The sequence below is a fragment of the Macaca fascicularis genome, chromosome 5 (assembly GCF_037993035.2).
Source record: "Macaca fascicularis isolate 582-1 chromosome 5, T2T-MFA8v1.1".
NCBI lineage: Eukaryota > Metazoa > Chordata > Mammalia > Primates > Cercopithecidae > Macaca > Macaca fascicularis.
In genome coordinates, this window is record NC_088379.1 from 48,288,118 (window position 1) to 48,309,737 (window position 21,620).

General features: G+C 38.7%; 1 protein-coding gene across 25 annotated transcripts in view; it reads right to left on the reverse strand.

Annotated features, from left to right (window-relative positions):
• The window catches only part of FRYL (FRY like transcription coactivator), a 286,610-nt gene that overhangs the window by 217,884 nt on the left and 47,106 nt on the right, over nt 1-21,620 (reverse strand). For 4 of the 25 annotated variants that reach the window (XM_065544991.2, XM_074039747.1, XM_074039753.1 and 1 more), the window contains one exon: nt 10,943-11,122. The exons of 17 other annotated variants lie outside the window; for them this stretch is intronic. The gene's annotated coding sequence lies outside the window, so the exon portion shown is untranslated. Of the gene's footprint in view, nt 1-10,942; nt 11,123-14,202; nt 14,320-14,552; nt 14,679-21,620 lie in introns of all 25 variants that reach the window. 4 more of the 25 variants (XM_074039754.1, XM_074039749.1, XM_074039752.1 and 1 more) reach the window with 3 other exon arrangements.

A 21,620-nucleotide genomic window follows, 5' to 3' on the forward strand; every position in this document is an offset into this window, starting at 1 on the left:
TCCAAATCAGTTTGGTCACTATGGATGACCATATAGAACATGCCACCAAAAAGCTGAATCCTTCACATTCCAGTACACATCCCGTAACTCTGAAAAAACATGCATACAAAAGTCAGTAGGCACCACCCCCACCCCACCCCACAAATAGGCTTTATTCTCCACAGTGGTTTAGTCTAAACAAGGAACAAATATAGGAGGGTAGAATTCAGAATTGGTTCACTGCACCCTAACAAATGGTGCTCTAGAAATCCAAGTTAATTAAATACCCATAATAAAAGCAGCAACAACTAATTACTGAGGGCCTACTATGCGTGACCAACTAAGTTAGATGCTTCACATGTTACTTCATTTTAACCCAAACCAGCCCATAATTTCAGTAAATGTGCAACTTTACAGATGTGGAAACTGACAAAGCTAATAAATGAATTGAAAAATACTGTACCTCTGGATTATATTTTAAAGTATAAGCTGTTATATGGAGTTATTTGAGATAAAATTCTCAAATTAAAATGCAATTACTTCCAATGGTTGTTTGGAAAATAAAATGCAATTATGATTTCAATATGTTCTTATATTGATTCTGAACCTCAGAACCGAAAAAGCTAGACAGCTCTCAAAAAGGATAAACATAATTAACACTTAATTTGCTTTAAGCATTTCATGAAAAGATAAGAATTTGTCTTATCACAAGTAAAAAAATGGTGGGGGGTGGGGAAGAAATCAGACTGTGACCAACAAATCACAGAGATACTTACTTGAAGACTAAATTCAATTCTCTTCTGTTAATATCTTCCTATTTAAAGTTCAATGAACACCTTCATAAAGGAAAGAGACCATCCTTTGTTTCGGCCAAGATTTTTAAATCTTTTATCTAAAATATATGCTTCTCAAAGATGGATGTTAACAATTTAAACAAGGTGCTAATTCAATCAGTTGCACAATTCTGACTCAGCAGTTTCTCTATTATAGGGAAAATCTGACAAAGTAAACAAGGATCAACAGCCCTACCTGTGGTTTAAAATGAAAATTCCCTCCACTCCACATAAATCGTCCTTCTTCTCCTGGATCCCTACATGCCTCTTTTCCTTTCTCCTCCTCTATTTTGAGAGAGTATTTGGCCCCTGGATCAGTTTAGTGGTGTTCAGGGTCATCTGAATTGTATCTTTTGAATATTGTCTACGGATCCAGTTCCCAATCTAGATTTGCTACTCTTCTTAAGAATTTTAACATACATTTAAATCATATTTAGGCTAGATATTAATGCTAACTAGAAGATTTATTAGAGTAAAGCAAAAAGGCAAAAAAAAAAAAAAATTTAAGTGCTCTAGAAACCTAACACCAGGTATAGTATAATAAAGGAACAGAGTCCGACTGCCTATCAAGCACTGCACGAGGCAGTGAGGGACACGAATGATGAATAAGACACCACCTACCACCTTAAGGAATTTGTGGCGTGGTGTGACTCACCCAGCTAGCTCTGTACTGTCTCAGAAGGAGAGTGTGGTAGAAAGTTCTAATACAGTACAAATGCAGTTATCACAGAAAAATAAAAGATTTTTTTAATATATCAGGCTTCTGAATTAATGCCATGATTATATTTGAAGCTGTAATACTCATGTAGAACTTAAAATGAGAGGGGAAGTAAGACACAGGGAGGGCAAAGTGAGACATTGGGTCATTTCTCCCACCTCATCAGGTTTTTTTCACCTTCACTACTAGTTACATAAATCCTATGTGAAATGCAATATTTTACTTCTGACAATTTTATATTTTAAGCTTTTCATAGACCTGTCAAACCATGAGCTACAATGAATATTTTTGCTTTTATAGATTCTCAGTTTTAAAAATAATAACTTTCAGCTAGACATAGTGGCTCAGGCCTGTAATCCCAGTACTTGGGGAGGCTGAGGTGGGAGGATCACTTGAGCCCAGGAGTTCAAGACCAGCCTGGTCAACATAGTGAGACCCCATCTCTAAAAAAAATTAAAATATTAGCCAGGCGTGGTAGTGTGTGTTTGTAGTCCCAGTTACTTGGGAGGCTGAGGTGGGAGGATTGCTTTAGCCCAGAAGGTCAAGGCTACAGTGAGCTATGATTGCACCACTGCACTTCAGCCTTGGTGACAGAGCAAGACCCTGTCTCAAAAAAATTAAAGTTAAAAAAAAAAAACTTTCATCACTGCAAACTAAATGCATTATAATTGAAGCTTATTGTACCAAATAATTTCACTCTTACCTGTAAGTACTTGCCCTAGTTACTGTTTCAAAGTAATTTTTTAAAAAAACTTAAAATCACATTCCAGAAACTAGACTCAAGGTGCTTAATCTTAAGCAAGCTCATTTAAAATTTCCATTAAGATACTTCTACCTTAAAATAATACAACCGAAATAGTTTTCATTAGTTAACATTGCAACACCAAAACTGTTAAATGTGACTTTAGAAAACTGACTTTTAAATGGGTTTAAAAGGTTTAGTTTCTACTGTATTTCAGATAACAAAAATTCAGTATAGGACCAAAATTATTATAACCGCCCAACCCTTTTATTGCATCAATATGTATTAGGAGACAAAAACAACTATTTAATTCAAGAGGTGATCCAAAGAAACTAAAAGTTAGGTTAATATCTGTAAAGTCATATCTACAACAAATCTGTAAAAACCCCATTTCCAATGTAATTTCAGAGAAAATATTTCATATCAGAAGGCAACACAATGTATGTAGTACAGTTACACAATACTAAGCCATAGTTACCCAGACAAAGTCACTTAACCTCATTTATAGGAAGAAAAGGAGAGGAAGAAAGAAGGGAGAGAAGGAAAAACTGAGTAAGAGAGAGACAGAAGGAAACCTGTAAGGATTTTTAAAAAGAGAGTACGTGAAATCATTTTGCAAGTTGTAGGCAGTAAATAATAATATTAGTACTCTTCTCTTTACAAAAGAAACATGCTGGCTGGCACTGATCTATTAACAAAATCAAATATGAGAATCAAGTAAACTAATCCTTGTCAATAGGCAGACTATTACATTTACTCTAGACAGATACACACTAAGAAGTCAGCTAAGGGGACAATGAGTTCAAAGGTATCTCAGATAAAAGCAGAGGTGCATTCAAATACTTACATATACATTATTTTATTGACCATTTTCTGATACCTGGCAATCAAATATTTAATGCCCTAAATATGCCATTACCCCCAGTAAGTCATAAGAACTCTAATATCGCCATATAAACACATTTTTGTCAACTCAATGTAGACAATATAAGCATTATTTGATGTGCACTGAACTATAAAAGCTGCTTCAAACAGCAAATAACATTTTTCTGTTTCTAAATGAGGTTACTCCCAAAAGTTCTATTCAAAATATTTATAAAATTATACTTGAGACTTCCTTCTTTTATAAGAAATTTGAATGACTGATCCACCACATGGAATGCTCCCTAATCTCATACAATTCAACATATATCTACTGGGTTCCTATCAGTTTTAAAAATAAAAAATAGGCCGGGCATAGTGGCTCATGCCTGTAATCCCAGCACTTTGGGAGGGTGAGGCAGGCGGATCACCTGAGGTCAGGAGTTTGAGACCAGCCCGGCCAACATGGTGAAACCCTGTCTCTACTAGAAATACAAAAATTAACCAAGCATGGTGGCGCATGTCTGTAATCCCAGCTACTCAGGAGGCTGAGGCAAGAGAATCGCTTGAACCCGAGAGGCGGAGGTTGCAGTGAGCCAAGATTGTACCATTGCACTCCAGCCTGGGTGACAGGGTGATGTCTCAAATATACATATATATATAATTTCTTTGCACTCCAAATAAATACACGAATATTTCTCAACATAAACTATGATAAATCTTAGAATTGACATGGCAAAAGAAAATTGAGTATATATTGAGTTAAAAAAATTAATCTTGGGATTTAAGAAGGATCAGGGAATAGTGGGGGTTGGTGGGGAAGAGAGGTACAGATGTCATGATGGAAGATTGGAGATGAGCTAAGAAAAGAGGCAGAAAAGTACCCATCTTGGCTGCCCAAAGAAAGTTGTCTCAGGAGAGCAGATCTTGAAACCTAAAGAAAATGATAAAAGCTTCAATAACAGGTGGGACCTCATTCTTCCACAATCATAGAACCACCATAAGTTTTTGAGAAAGGAAGTGATATGAACAGACTGTTGACTCTAAAAGTTGTCTTCTGAAGCAGACTGGATGGGGAACAGGGACTAAGACAGTATGGGATCAATTTTTTAAAATCTATCCCAGTAGTCAAGAGAGGGAATGAACAAACTCCTGAATTAGAACTGAAAGAATTTTATAACTGAACAAATAGGCATCATTACCTTTCACAATTACTACAACGGTCTGCTAACCAGCTCCTGACTGACTTCTACATGACCCCCTCCAATGGATTACCCCTGCCACAGTCAGAGTGATCTCTTTACAAAGCAATCGGATATCTCAGGCCCCTCCACCCCTTCTCCCTGCATGCCAGCTAAACTGGTCTTTTCATTTCCTACAAGTCCAACTTCGTTTCTGCCTCAGGATCCTTCTACACACTGTTTCCACTGCCACACTGACTTTTTTCCACCAAGCTAATCCTAAACGTCCTTCAAATCTTAGCTTAAGTGTCATTTTCTCAAAGAGGCAACTCACAACCTCTCCAATGTAATAATGTGTCCCCACTTTTACATTCTCTCTTGGAATTCTTAACCACATATTTAGACATGGTTTGTGTATTTGTGGAACACCTACTCCCCTCTTAGACTATTCCCTGAGAGCTAGGATTATACTATTTGCCACCTAATTCCTAGCCCGTACTTGAAACCTGATAGGTACTCAACAAATACTTGTTGAATAAATAATGAATAAATAATAAATAAAGTCAAAAAGGTCACTTCAATTTTTCATCTGGGAAAATGGCAATACCATTACTTGATAAAGGGAACACAGGTTTGTGGATAAAGTCACATTCTATCTAAAGCATGTTGAACTTGAAGAAATAATGAAATAGGTCTCGCATGTACAAGTGCAGTCAAACAATCACTTATCCAGAAGAATAAACGTAACATTAATGAAAAAGAATGAGGAAAAAATGAAGCCAGTTGAAAGCAGAATACAGAATACCTCTGTTTAGCTGTTAGGAAAAAGAAAACAGAGACAAGTGATTGATATTTCTAATGTGTAAAGAGCTTATAAAATAAAAAATACCAACAAACAGAAAAGGGGGCTAAAAATATGGACAATTGGAAAAATAAAAAGAAATGCAAATGCCTCTTAGCCATATAAAAAGATATTCAATATCACCCATAAGGAGGGGGAAATTAACACTACAATGAAATTCCATTTGACAAAACCCTCAAAATTTGACAACATATTCTGCTGACAAGGTTATGTATGAAAAAATAGGCATTCTCATACATTACTGATGGGAACACAAAGAGGTACAATTTCTTATGAGGATAAATCTAGCAATACCCAAAAAACACAAGGCCGGGCATGGTAGCTCACGTCTGTAATTCCAACACATTGGGAGGCTGAGGCAGGCAGATCCCTGAGGCCAGGAGTTCCACACCAGACTGGCCAACATGGCAAAACCCTGTCTCTACTAAAAAATACAAAAAATAGGCCAGGTGCAGTGGCTCAGACCTTTAATTCTAGCACTTTGGGAGGCTGAGGTGGGCAGATCACCTGAGGTCAGGAGTTCCAGACCAGCCTGGCCAACATGGCAAAACCCAGTCTCTACTAAAAGTACAAAAATTAGTAGTCTCTACTAAAAGTACAAAAAAAAAAAAAAAAATTATCGTGGCAGGCACCTGTAATCCCAGCTACTCAGGAGGCTGAGGCAGAGGAATCGCTTGAACCCGGGAGGTGGAGCTTGCAGTGAGCCAAGATTGAGCCACTACACTCCAGCCTGGGCAACAAGAGCAAGACTCCGTCTCCAAAAAAAAAAAAAAAAAAAATTAGCCAGGCATGGTAGTGCACACCTGTCATCCCAGCTACTCGGGTGGCTGAGGAACAAGAATTGCTTGAACCTGGGAGGTGGAAATTGCAGTGAGCTGAGATCATGCCACCGCACTCCAGCCTGGGTGACAGTGAGACTGTCTTCAAACAAACAAACAAACAAACAAACACTGCATACTCATTTACCCTTTGGCCCGGCAATTCCACTTCTAAGAACTTGTCCCAAACATACAATGGCAAGATATAAAAAGATTTGTATATCCGCAAGGTTATGCATTGATATTATACCATTTATATTAGCAAAAGATTATAAGCAATCCAAGTCCCCATCAATTGGGAACTGGTTAAATAAACTATGGCACATTCACCCAATGGGTTATTATATAGCTATAAAAAGATAAGGAGTGATCCCCAGAATATATCAAGTAAAAAAAAAAAGTATATAGTATCCTATCATTTATATAAGGAGAAATATGAATATGTAGCTTGCTTATATTTTTCTCAAAAAAAAAAAGTTTCTAGAATATGATTACTTACATGGAGGAGAAAACAGAATTTGACTTTGGAACCATAAAACTATTATACATGATTATAAAACAAAATTACATTTTAGAACAGTTATTAATATGAAAGATAATGAACTTAATTGTATATCCAGTTGGTGGCATAACTATACAGAGAACAATTATTAAGACTAACTTAAACAGTATGGTAGCTCTGAGAGCAGCCCCTATGATCATACTTTCTGGTATTCATACCTGTAGGTATTCACTATTCACCCCCCCCCCTTTTTTTTTTTTTTTGACACAGTGTCACTCTGTCGCCCAGGCTGGAAAGCGGTGGTGTGATCTCAGCTCCCTGCAACCTCTACCTCCTGGGTTCAAGCGATTCTCCTGCCTCAGCTTCCTGAGTAGCTGGAACTACAGGCACCCGCCATCACTCCTGGCTAATTTTTGTATTTTTAGTAGAGACAGGGTTTCACCATGTTGGACAGGCTGGTCTCAAACTCCTGACCTCAGGGGACCTGCCTCAATCTCCCAAACTGCTGGAATTACAGGCATGAGCCACTGCGCCTGGCCTCACCTCCCTTTTAGTGTAGACTGAATTGAAAGGCTTGATTCTAGGAATAGAATTCAACTGAATACCTTGTTCCTAGCATCATTATTCACAACAGCCAAAATGTGGAAAGAACTCAACTATCAGTGGATGGATGGATAAACAAAATGTGGCATGTAAATACAATGGAATACTATCAGTCTTAAAAAAGAATGACGGTGGCTCATGCCTGTAATCCCAGCACTTTGGGAGGCCGAGGCAGGTGGATCACGAGGTCAGGAGATCGAGACCATCCTGGCGAACACGGTGAAACCCTGTCTCTACTGAAAATACAAAAAAATTAGCCAGGCGTGGTGGCGGGCGCCTGTAGCCCCAGCTTCTAGGGAGGCTGAGGCAGGAGAATGGCGTTAACCTGGGAGGTGGCAGAGCTTGCAGTGAGCGGAGATAGCGTCACTGCACTCCAGCCTGGGCAACAGAGTGAGACTACGTCTCAAAAAAAAAAAAAAAAAAGAATGAAATTCTGACACATACTATAACATGAATGACCTTGAAGACATTATCCTGGGTGAAAAAAGCCAGTCACAAAAGGATAAATACTGTAACTGCATGATTCCACTTATGAGGTACCTAGAGGGGTCAAACTCTTGGGAAAGTAGAATGGTGGCTGTCAGGGGCTGGGCAAAGACGACGATGGGGAGTTATTTAATGGGTATAGAGTTTCATTTTGTGAAGATGAGAAAGTTCTGGAGATAAATGATAGTGATAATTGCACAACAATGTAAATGTATGTAATGCCACTGAATTGTACACTTAAAATAGTTAAAATGTTCAGTTTACATTTTGCACACTTTAGCACAATAATTTTTTTTAAAAGGATGCAGCAAGTGTGATGGGCTCTCACTCTAACAATAAGTTACAGAAAGAGCATGGTTTCCATCTGGATGCCCTCTCTCCCTTGCTCTGAACTAACAACCAGCTGCCCATGTTGTTAGCTGCCCTATGGAAGCGTCAAGGAATTGGCCTCTGGCCAACAGCCAGAAAGGACCTGAGACCTGTCAATAATCACATGAGTGAGCTTGAAAGCACCCCAGAAGGCTGCTCCTTTGTGCCTCTTTTACTTGAGTCACGGGATGAATGCAGCCCCAGAAGATACTTGGATTGCTGCTTTACAAAGGACTCTGAGCCAAAAGCACCCAGTTAAGCTGCACCCCAAAGAAACTGACTCACAGCAACTGTGAGATAATAATGTTATTGTGTTAAGCCACTAAGTTTCAGGATAGTTTGTTATACAGTAATAGATAATAATATATATAGTAATTTGACTAAACATTGCTCAGAGAATGTGCTGCTAATTCCAAAACAATATTGCAAATTCTTTTTCATTTTTAAATTATTTTTATTCCCTTCATGATTTTTTATAATATGAACATACAGAAGTGCAAATTATATTTCTGAGTATATACTCAAGGAAAAAAAAAGTACGCAGATATGCCCAAAGATATGTACAAGAGTGTTCATAGCAACTTTATCATTATTTTTTTAAAGGGTCTTAAGGATACATACTGAAATACTTACAAATAAGATACATGATGTCTAGAATTTGCTTTAAAATATCAGGAGTGGGAGAAAAGTTGGTGGGGTATAGATAAACAATGTGGGTATGACTTGATAATTACTGAATCTGTGTCTGAATACAAAGCGATTGGTTATACCAGTCCGTTTATTTCTGCATATGTTTCTCATTTTCCATAATAAAAATTGTAAATAAATAAGACAAAACATTTCTTTTACAGACACAAGAAAAAAAAATCCTGAAATAAAAAGAAGATCCTCTTTCCAAGACCTTAGAAAAGAAACTGTTCCGGGTAATAATGAGGTCTAAGGCAAGAAGGGATTGAAGTGAGAAGTAAGAGAACTTTGAGGCTCCAGTCCTGGTAAACTAGTGCTGGCCTTAACTACCTGCCAAAGAATCACAACCTTCTCCCAAATTTGTTTCAAAAAGTATCTGTATTTCTATTTTTTTTTTTTTTTTTTTTTTTTGAGATCGAGTCTCACTCTGTCACCCAGGCTGGAGTGCAGTGGTACAATTTCGGTTCACTGCAACTTCCACCTCCTAGGCTCAAGCAATTCTCCTGCCTTAGCCTCCCCAGTAGCTGGGACTACAGGCACGTGACACCACACCTGGCTAATTTTTTGCATTTTTAGTAGAGAGGGGGTTTCACCGTGTTAGCCAAGATGATCTCGATTTCCTGACCTCATGATCAGCCTGCCTCGGCCTCCCAAAGTGCTGGGATTACAGGCATGAGCCACCACGCCCAGCCTGTATTTCTTTTTAAGAGACAGGGTCTTGCTCTGTCACCCTGGCTGGAATGCAGTGACGCAATCATAGCTTACTGCAACCTCAACCTCTTGGGCTCAAGCAATCCTCCCATCTTAGCCTCCCAAGTATCTGGGACTAACGGTGTATAACAATCACACTTGGTTGATTTTTAAATTTTCTGTAGAGATGGGGTCTTGCTATGTTGCCCAGGCTGGTCTCAAAACTCCTGGCCTCAGGTCATCATCCCACCTGGGCCTCCCAAAGCACTGGGAACACAGGCATGAGCCATCACACTTAGCTTCAAAAGGTATCTGTGTTTTTATAAAGGGTCCCAGAATTAGAATCACTGATCTAAGATGTAGTGACCCTGGAAAATTGCTAACGTGAAAATAATGGATGCTAGACACGTTAAGGAAGCATAATGAGAGCCACTAATATGACATAGGAGTGGACAGAAAGAGATTTGTCTGAGTGAAATGAAGGAAAGTCCTTGAGGTCAGTAGGAGAAAAGGATAAAAATGGGCAAAGAAAGAGAATGAAAGACACCAACTTCAAAACAGAAAGATTAACTGAAAAGTGTTCTGACAGTGGAGACCTTATTCTTGCCCCACAATTCAACAAAAATAGACCTAAAGTGTCTCTATCAGATAGGTTAGGGAAGAAAGCATAACCTCAAAAAAAAAAACAAAAATCTATAAATTTGTTCATTATAGTTCATAAAGTGTTGGGATTATGAAAGCACCAAAAATCCTTACAAATCATTTAGTCTAATTCACTCAATTCAGATGAGAAAACTGGGTCTACCAAGGCTAATTAACCGGCATTCAAGAAAACTAGGCAATTAATGATTAGAACTAGAGCTAAAATGTACCCCAATTTTCACTCTATCTACCTGCCTTTCATCTTTATCTAATACCACAGTTTCCATTTGGTAACTTACTTCTTTATTATGCTAAATGTCATTATATATTTTCATTCTTAAACAGTAGGCATTGGTTGACTGGCTCAAAATGAGTCTATTTCAATCATTTTCTTTTAAACGTCTTCCATTTCTGCTCAATTTTACTCTCCCCTCACCAACCAACCCTATGTGTTCTGAGTAAATCTCAGAGTTGTCTAGAAAACTTGTTGGCTAACTGACATCTATGCTTCCAAAAAAAAGTCAGCATATGAAAAGGCACACATAGTGCTATGATATAAAAAGAAGAGCTGGCATTGCACACCTCTCTTATCATCTCCATGAATGTATACATAATTTACAATTGCCAGGAAGTAGGAGGATATTCTTCAACAAATGGGCTCAAAATCCCTAAATAGGTAAGACAGTAACAAGATAAATTATCTCAGCCTTACAATAAGGGACTACAGAGTACAAATAAGGCACATAAAGTGCACAGGCATAAAGTTGTTCACATGTGTTTATATTCTTTATAAACATGCATGTTCTGTGCACAGAATGTAATATGTAAAAAATGTTTTCGGGTCTCAAAAAATCTGATGTTTTTGCTACTTTTATATTTGATTTAGAAAAAATACAAAAAGTGCAGGTATTAACTCATGTATAAAAATGGACAGAAGGCCTAGAAAAGAGGAACTATACATGTCCTTACCACTTAGAAATGGTTGTTGAGGCACAGAGTTTGTAGAAAAGACACCAAGTTTGGAAAGGATCCATCTAGAAGCTTTTTCAATCTGGAGCTTGTACTTTACAGGCACTCAAGTGGGCACACTGGTGCAAAGCAGTAGTGAGTGAGTCACCGTGTGTGAAATAGAATATGGAATGTTCTAGGCTGGAAGATTGAAAAATAGGAAATATGGTTGGTTATTAGTAACAGCCATGCTTACAACATCTTAACATTTTAGCAGCTTCCATATATCACTAATCAAAAGTCTGCAAGTTCCTCAAAGGTTAAACATGACCCAGCAATTCCACACTCAGGTATATATCCCAGAGAAATGAAAACATACCCACATAAAAATACGCATACAAATGTTCATAGTAGCATTATTTGTAATGGTCAAAAGGCAGAAACAACCTAAATGTCATCAACTGATGAATGGATAAATAAAATGTGGTATATCCACAATGGAATATTACCCTGCCACAAAAAGGAATAAAGTACTGACACATGCTACGACGTGGATGAATCTTAAAAACATTATGCTAACTGAAAGAAGCCACTCACAAAAGGCCACATATTATATGATTCCATTTATATGAAATGTCCATAATAGACAAATCTAAGAAAGAGAAAACAGGTAAGTGGTTGCCTAGGGCCAGGAGACAAAAGATAGGTGTGACTATTGATGGGTAGAGGGTTTCTTTCAGAGGGTGATGAAAATGTTCTAAAAGTCTATTATAGTAATGGAATATAAAAAAGGCTCTAATTGTACACTTTATTTATTTGAAAACAGGTTTGACTCTGTCACCTAGGCTGGAGTGCAGTGGTGCAATTATAGCTCGCTGTAGCCTCAAACTCCTGTGTTCAACCAATCCTCCTGCCTCAGCCTCCAGAGTACCTAGAAGTACAGGAGCATGCCACCATGTCCGACTAATTTTTTAATTTTTTGTAGAGATAGGGTCTTGCTGTGTTGCCCAGACCAGTCTCTATTTCCTGGCCTCAAGTGTTCCTCCTCCCTCACCTTCCAAAGTACTGGGATTTCAGGCATGAGCTACCACGCATAGCCTTAAATTGCACACTTTAAATTGGTGACTTCAACAGCATGTGAATTATATCTCAATAAAGCTGCTACTTTTAAAAAACTACAGTCTATAACTTCCTAACTACTAACCAATATCTGACATATTATTCTATTTCACCTTATAACTCCATATAATGAGAAAAGCATTGAATTCAGTGATAAAACCAGATTATTGGCAATCCTAAAACCATAGTCAAGTAACAAGTTCTGAGCTTCAATTTCCTTGTAGGGGAAAGGGGAGTCCTCTTTGGTACACCACCTCATTTTTCTCCCAATAACACAGTAGTATCCTAGAGTAAATTGTGTTTATTCTAAAATCAGCTATGTCTGTTGTATTTACTATAATTACATAGTTTAGTTGCATATTACATCAAAAATGAGTGCAAAAATAAAATGTTTTGTTGCTAAACATTAGGTCGTGTAATTTAATTAAGGGAAGCCACTTTAAAAACATTTTAAAGAAAATGTCTTGGCTATGCATCACAAGACTGGTGAAATATAAGCATTCATACACTTATAAAACATTTAAGGTATGTATCTTTCTTTCTCATTTTAAACAACATCTATTCAGCCAACCCAACTGCAGGTATATTATATAGCCAATATTGTTTAAGAGAGCTTCTACTCTATACGTTATTTGTATAAAAGACGAACGTAAGTACACTACTATTATTCCACGTCACACTCTAAAGTGTGAAAATTGACCCTATTAAATTTGAATTCTCTCTTACAGAAGTTGAAACTTGTCTACTCTTCAAGTCTCCAGGCCCACTACAGTCCCATACTCTCTACAGATATCTTCATCTGCTAAACTGAAAAAGGTTGCCCAACGTCAACCCTTCAAATTCAAGACTGCTAAAGTCCCTCCTTCTTGTGCTCATAGACTCTATGTGTGAAGGCATTTTTTTTTCAAGTATCTCTCAGAATCCTCCCTTTTCAAAGCTGATCCTACATCTGACCTACATATTCAGGTGACCATTATGCTCCCCCAACACACAAAAAAAGTGTTACTTACACTCATGCTCCATAGACTCCTCCCTTCCACTTCACTTCCACTTACATTTGTGCTTCTTCCTTCTCACCTCTCAACTTACTCCTCAACTACCAGCCATTTGCACTCTGACGCCAACTACTTCCTAATGACTGCAAAAGAATTCCAAGTGGTCACTCTAACCGATCTTTGGCCTCCCCTCTCTCACTACTCCAATGCACCTCAGATATTGCTTCCTAGCACATAACTCTGATTACCCCAGGCTTGGTAATTCAATGGTGTATCCCAATGCCTACAGAAAATTGTTCAGGAATTCATTCACCTTATCAAGATTCTAATGGAAGAGACTAAATTGCCAGCCCATCTCCCGAATGTTATCCAGACTTCAGTCAGGCTGAACTCTTTGCTCTGTGCAAATATATCCCATGCCTTCCTACACACAGATCACACAGATCTAACGCATGCTTTATTCCATCTGGAATGCCCTCCCTTCGTTTCTATGTATTGAAATTCCTCTAAAATCATTTTTAAAGTAGAAAGTCACTCAGCACTCAGAGCCTCAGATTTCTCAACTAGAAAATGAGAATAACACCTTCAAGGCTGCTATATAAAGATGACAAACCATTATTAGTATCAAGTATTGTTAAGCATAAACTTAGAATAATTGCTGGTAGATAATACTCAACAAATGTTATTACTCTTGTTCACTAAAGACAATTAAGTGCCCAATAAATATACTATAAATTGACAAAACAAAACAATAGAAATATCTTTTCCAGCCACACTATGCTCTTTGCTCACCAATTAACAGTTTAAGGTTTGACACCTCTGGAAGTTAAGATGATAAAAATTCCTAACAACATTTTCATTTTTTGGAACTCTCACATAGATTTATGATGCAAAAACAACCACCCTCTATTTCATGATTTCGTCAGGAACAACTTGATTCACTGATATCTACCAAAATGGGAAGAGTGGAGCAAGGTAATAATTTTATCACTTACTTTATTAAAAACTGCACTAAAGGCCGGGTGTGGTGGCTCACGCCTGTAATCCCACCCAGGAGGCCAAGGTGGGCAGATCACGAGGTCAGGAGATCGAGACCATCCTGGCCAACATGGTGAAACCCCATCCCTACTAAAAATACAAAAATTAGCTGGGTGTGGTGGTGTGTACCTGTAATCCCAGCTACTCAGGAGGCTGCGGCAGGAGAATTGCTTGAACCCAGGAGGCCGAGATTGGAGTGAGCCGAGATTGCGTCACTGCACTCCAGCCTGGTGACAAAGCGAGACTCTGTCTCAAAAAAAGAAAACAAGAAGCAGGAAAACACATATAATTTACCATCTTAACCATTTTAAAATGTACATTAAGGCTGGGCACGGTGGCTCACGCCTGTAATCCCAGCACTTTGGGAGGCCAAGGCGGGGAGATCAGGAGGTCAGAAGTTCAAGACCAGCCCGACCAACACGACAAAACCCCATCTCTACTAAAAATACAAAAAATTAGACAGGTGTGGTGGCACGCACCTGTATTCCCAGCTACTCAGGGAGTAGCTGAGGCAGGGGAACTGCTTGAACCTGGGAGGTGGAGGTTGCAGTAAGCCGAGATCACGCCACTTCACTCCAGGCCTGGGCAACAGAGCAAGACTCCATCTCAAAAAATAAAATAAATAAATAAATTAAAATGAAAAAAGTGTACATTAAATACATGCACACTGTTGGGCAACCATAACCACCATCCATCTCCAGAACTCTTTTCATCTTACAAAAGTGCAACTCTATACCCATTACGGTCAACCCCATTCTCTCTGTCACAGTCTGATAGTCACCATTCTACTTTCTGTCTCTATCGGCCTAAGTAAAATCATACAATATTTGTTCTTTTGTAACTGGCTTATTTCACTAAGTGTGATGTCCTCAAGAGTCATCTATGTCGTTATTTACTGTTTCCGTAAGAACTCCAAAATCACACAGGGACATAGTTTAAACATACTCTAGCTAAGGTAGATTCATTCTATGGCACTACACCACAGATTTGGAAGGCTCAAATTACAGAAAGAAAGGGAAAGGGAAAATAGCATGTACTTGATAATTAGGTATGTTGCCAGTTACTCTGCTAGGTGCACTTCACACAGAACCTAATTAAGTCCAAACAACTCTAAGGAGGTAGATGATTATCATTCCCAACTGACAAATGAGAAAAAGGTTCAGAAGAACACACAATAGCAAGCAGGCCTCCCATGTCACTATCCTATTTCCATTTTGTTTTCATTATAGAACTCATCACTAATATATGCTTGGTTTTATATACTTATTTAATTCCTTATTGCCTTTCTCCCTACCTAGAACGTAAGCACCTATGGCCACTGTATCCTCTAACCAGCTCAGAATCAGAGAGGTAGAGAGTGGAGGGGCAGGAATGGGGAAGTACAAAACAAGTAATGTCATAAGGGAAATGTGCCACACGTGCACACTATATGCAGATTTTTTTTTTTTTTTTTTAATGGTTGAGACGGGCTGGATATGGTGGCTTACACCTGTAATCCCAGTACTTTGGGAGGCCAAAGCAGGAGGATCACTTGAGCCCAAGAGTTTGAGACCAGCTTGGCAACACAGGAAGACCCCATCTCTATAAGAAATAAAATAAATTAAAAAAATAAAAGGTTGAGGTCATTATACTAGTGGAAGGGTCACATTTTTACAACAAAATTGTGTCTATGATATACACAGCTTAAAACTTGAACATCTTATCATCTCTAGCTGTTCTAAGATTCTTGCCTCCACGTGTACACTTGAGACGGAGTGTCACTCTGTCACCCAGGCTGGAGTGCTATGGCATGATCACAGCTCACTGCAACTCCTGCCTCCCTGGTTCAAGCAATTCTCTGTCTCAGCCTCTCGAGTAGCTGGGATTACAAGCACCTGCCACCACACCCAGCTAATTTATGTGTTTTAGTAGAGATGAGGTTTCACCATGTTGGCCAGGCTGGTCTTGAACTCCTGACCTCAGGTGATCCACCCACCTCAGCCTCCCAAAATGCTGGGATTACAGGTGTGAGCCACTACACCCAGCCCACATGTACGTTTCTTAGATGCTCAGAAATGGGGAGGCTTTTTTATGGCCAAAGATCCATTTTGATGGGTTTTTGTTCTGGTTTTTGGAGTGGGAAGTTGGGTAAAGGGTAGAAGATAAAATTCCTTGGTCTCCAGTGAGCCCATATTCTATTATTATATCCTTGTCTTCTATGAATTTTTGTTGTTTTTCATCAAACTTTACCCAAGGAATTGTTCTCTGCCTTCTGGCTAAGATCAAGGGTAGTGCCCCTGAGGACTTTACTACTAAGTATGAATTAACAATGGGAAGCAGATACTAAGTTGTGATAGTCTACTTACACCATAAATATATGCTCACTAGAATAGTAACTATATTTACCAAAATACAGACTTCCTTCCTCTGCTTCAGAATAAAAGTGAATATTCCCACTACCATGCATTGCTACATTTTCTGTTAACATTTGTTAAAACATTTTATTAAAACCCAAGAAATTAATGACTGAATACATATTACTTTCTCAAGTTATAGGAGTACTGTGTTCACAAAATAATGTTATCTTCACTGATGTAACAAAAAGTCAGTGGTTTCCTTTATGTGGTAAACAATGGGCCTTGGGAAGCACATTCCCTGTTAAATGTCTTTTACATATTTTATACACAATTGGTTCAACTTCCTAATAATCACCATTTACCAGAAATGTGAAAGAAAAAAATCATCATGATACACAATACGACTAAGTAAGCCAAAAGGAGAAAAATAAAAGAAAATTATAATGGCTCACTGAGGACAGTGGAGTAGAAAATACTTCCAGCTTACATCAATTATCACTTAATATTACCTTTCTAAACTGAGAATATCAGTTTCAAGGCGATAAAAATCTCACATCTTTTCCCTCCTCCTAAGAGATCATGCCATCAGCAAACTCAAATATCCTCCTGGACATCTAAAGGACCTCAAACCTAACTGGTTTTTTTGTTTTGCTTTGTTTTTGAGACAGGATCTTGCTTTGTCACCCAGGCTGGAGTGTAGTGGTGTGATCACAGCTCACTGCAGCCTCGACCTCCTGGGCTCAAGCGATCCTCCCACCTTAGCCTCCTGAGTAGCTGCAACTAAAGGCATATGGCACCATGCCTGGCTAATTTTTGTATTTTCAGTAGAGTCAGAGTCTCACCATGTTGCCCAGGCTGGTCTCGAACACCTGGCCTCAAGCAATCCACCCAGCTCAGCCTCCCAGAGTGTAGGATTACAGTCATGAGCCACTGTTCCCAGCCTTAACTCTTAATATACCAAAATCTTTGTCTGCTTCCAGCCTTGCTCCTTACTAAACTCCTTACTAAATAATGCTATCCTTATTTTAGTTGCTAATGCCAAAAACCTAACAGTCACATGTACTTCCTTTCTTTCCTTCACACCCCCACATCTAAACCAACAAGTTCTGTCAACCCGATTTTCAAAATACCCCATATCCTAACTCAGACCACTTCTCTCCAAATCCACTGCTGCCACTCTAGACAGAACCACCATCATCTCTGCCCAAACAATTCAAGGAGACTCTTAGCTGATGATACTCCTGCATCTCCTCATTTCCCATTTCTCCACATAGTAACCAGAATGATCTTTTAAAAATATAAATAGCCAGGCATGGTAGCTCACACCTGTAATCGCAATACTTTGGGAGGCCAAGGCAGGAGGACTGTTTGAGCCCAGGAGTTTGAGACCAGCCCAGGCATAATAGCAAGACCCCAACTCTACAAATAATAATAATAATAATAATAACAACAAAAATTAGGTGGGCATGGTGGCACACACCTGTAATCCCAGCTACGTGGGAGGTTGAAACAGGAGGGTTGCTTGAGCCCAGGAGGTCAAGACTTTAGTGAGCCATGATCCTGCCACTGTAATCCAGCCTGGGAGACACAGCAAGACCCCATCTCAAAACATAAATTGAAATTAAAATTAAAATTTAAAAATAAATAGAATATAAATGTATTCATTCCACCAATGCTCAAAGTCCTCCACTAGTTTTACATAAAATACAGGGGAAAAAGTCCATGGTCAAATATCTCTGACTTTTCCTTTCCCCTATTCCAGCCACACTAGTTTATTTCCACATTGGGCCTGTGCAGTTGCTAACCCTCCTGCCTGGAAAGCTTTTCCCCTGGGCATGGCTGCTCCCTCGCTTCATTCAGATCATTGCAAATACTACCCCCCAAAGAGGACTTCCCACATACCCTATCTAAAATAATGGACACCATCACTCTCTAAGCAAACTTAATTTCTCATCATAGAATTTATCATCCATTATTTGTTTACTGTTTGTCTACCTGACTAAAAAACAAGTTCCAGGAGTTGGAGGGGGGAGCTGTCTTGTGGATATTTATAATCCCCAACATCATCTCAATAAACATTTGTTGATTAAACAAACGATGCCCATGATAACAAATGACATGCATCAAAGAAAAACACCAATATGCGTATTTTCAGTTTATTCAATAAAATGCATATTAACAACTTCATAAATTTCCATCGTGCTGCCTTTAGAGGACCTTAGAGTAGTGTAGAATAATAGGGAAAGGGAGGGAAACTTGTTGCCTTCAGCACATAAATCCAATATATTTGAATATCTTATTTTACATCCACGTTGAGATGGAACCTAATGTCTCAAAAAAATAACAGATTTGAAACTGTTTTTACTCCTGTTAAATACTGGAATCAAACTTTATCCAAACAAGCTTAAAAGTAGAAGCAATATTCAGATGAAAACCTAAGAATACACATTTGACTTAGTTCCCTTTTCCATTATCCCTCAAGATGATTATATCAATGTGAAAGAAAAAATTCAAGCATCATTAGAAATTAGAAAGGAGTCTCACCCCTCACCTGAAACGTTTGAATTTTCACAAAGGTATTTTGAGGTAAGAGAAAAGAGAATCAATCTGCCCTTACATCAGCCATATCTGCTGTGCTATACTCTAAGAGCCTGCCTGCCAGTCTACTCCACAAAGGTGAGGCACAGAAGAAAATGGCCCACACTTAATCGCTCCCCTCCATCAAATTCTCTGCATTAAATACCGACTGCAATCTTCAACAGACTCCATCTAGCCTCCAAGAGAAAGAGAGAATACAATCTCGTGTCAAGCTGTGATACAGCCTGTGCTATTTATCAACACTAAATAAAGTGTACAGCCTTACCCCCGTATCCGGGTTTCCCTTTTCAAGGTTTCAGTTAACCTCAGTCTGAAAACATTAAATGGAAAATTTCAGAAATAAACAATTCAAAAGTTTTAAATAGCACATCATTCTTAGTAGCACGATGAAATGTCACACTGTCCTGCTCCATCCTGCCCGCCCAGGACATGAATTATCCCTTTGTCCAGTGTGTCCACATCCACATTGTCTATGCTACCCACCCATTAGTCACTTAGAAGCAGTCTCAGTTATCAGATCCACTGTCACAGTATCACAGTGCTTGTGTTCAAGTAACCTTTATTTTACTTAACAACTGTCCCAAAGCACAAGAGTAGTGATGCTGGCATATTGTTATAATTGTTTTATTTTATTAATTATTGTTGTTAATCTCTTACTGCACCTAATTTAGGAATTAAACTTTATCAGAGGTATGTATGTATGGGAAAAAAAATGTAGTATATATAGGATCTGGCACTATCTGAGGTTTCAGGCTTCCACTGGGATCTTGGAACACATCCACTGAGGATAAGGGGAAACTACTATATAGGAAAAAAAAATCACCAATCTTACGACATGAATTGTCAAAGACAGAAGACTGGTGAAATTCTCAGAATTTCAGAGATAATGACCTTGAAATTCTTAACAAAGATGTGAAAGGCAAAACTACTTGCTTTTCTAAGATAGAAGTTCTTTTTGTGGCGGTAGGTGGTGAGGTGGTCAGGCTTACCAAAACAGCACCTGCAATCAGCGTTAGAGATGATAAGACACTTTCAAGAAAACACAAAGAAAGTAATCAGAAAGATCAAGATACAGAGGCCATTAACAACACTATCCATTTTCCCCTCTCCTTCTGGGCTCAATGAAGAATTTTACTTTCTTTTTCCCTCTTGAAGTTAGACACAGTCATGTGACTTTTGTTGGGTAATGAAATGTGAGTAGAAGTGACCTATAAACTTCCACAGATGCGGCTGGGCGCGGTGGCTCATGCCTGTAATCCCAGCACTTTGGGAGGCAAAGGCGGGTGGATCACTTGAGGTCAGGAGTTTGAGACTACCTGGCCAACATGGTGAAACCCTGTCTCTACTAAAAATACAAAAATTAGCCAGGCATGGTGGCGTGTGCCTGTAATCCCAGCTCCTAGGGAGGCTGAGGCATAAGAATCGCTTGAACCCAGGAGGCAGAGGTTGCAGTGAGCCGAGATCATGCCACTACACTCCAGTCTGGGTGACATAGCAAGAATCCATCTCCAAAAACAAACAAACAAACAAACAAAAAACTTCCACAGATGCATTTAATTGTTTGGCTGTGAACCTCTCTCTACTGCTGTCTCAGTAATCGATGACTCATTTTTTCATCTAGAAGTGCAATGTGTGCCTTTACAGGAAAGACAACTTTCCCTGAAAGGTACAAACTTGATATACGTGAGAAATAATAATCTTTGTGTTTTAAGCGACTGATAATTGGATGATTATTTTCTTATTGCAGCATAAGCTAACATACCTTGACTAATATGTTAGTTATTTGAAAATTCCAATAAAATTATCAAAATTCAGCAAATCAAGAAAATCTGACAGGGGCTAGTAGTTTGAGAGATGGACAGAAAAACATGTAACTATGACATCAATAACGAGAAATGGATTATAACTACAGAAACAAAGGTTTCTTAGTGGAATGTGCCTTTGGAATCAGTAATCTCATCTCAATGTTTAAAAATGTTTAAATAGTAGGCTACCTCTGCAAGGATGCACTAAAACTTATTAATACCATTTGCCTCCAGCAAAGAATACTGTATAGTAACTAAAAAAAAAAAATGGGAAGAAGAGACTTCTGGTTTCTGATCTGACCTGAAAGAAGCTTGGAAGTCATCACTCCAAAATAAGTAAAAACCTGAACAAATTGAAAAAAAAATCAACAACTCATCTTAGCTCCTTAAAAGAAAAGAGGTCACAAGGGAAACCACTGCCCCCAAAATTGGAGGGACATACAGAAGGATACAGAGAATCACAACTTACCAACCCATGAGCAGAAGGGTTGAGGGAACCAGTGCCAGCGAAGAAAAACCTGACCTGTAATTGACAAATGGTTGGAGGATCAATGTAAGAAAGTCTGAGAGTCAAAAACTCCAGGGAACCCAGTCAGAAGGGGCCTATCGCACTTTTTCTTACTTTGACCTCCAGGAGCGATACCTAAGTTCTCACAGTGAATATCAGAAAAATCTCCCCCTACTTCCAACAGAGAGAGAGGAAAAACAACCATTTTGAAATATACCACAACATTCGGTTTTTAACAAGGCTTGCCCTCAGGAAAAACTATCTAGCCAGAGACTATCCTGCTGAGGTTTTAACTTGGGG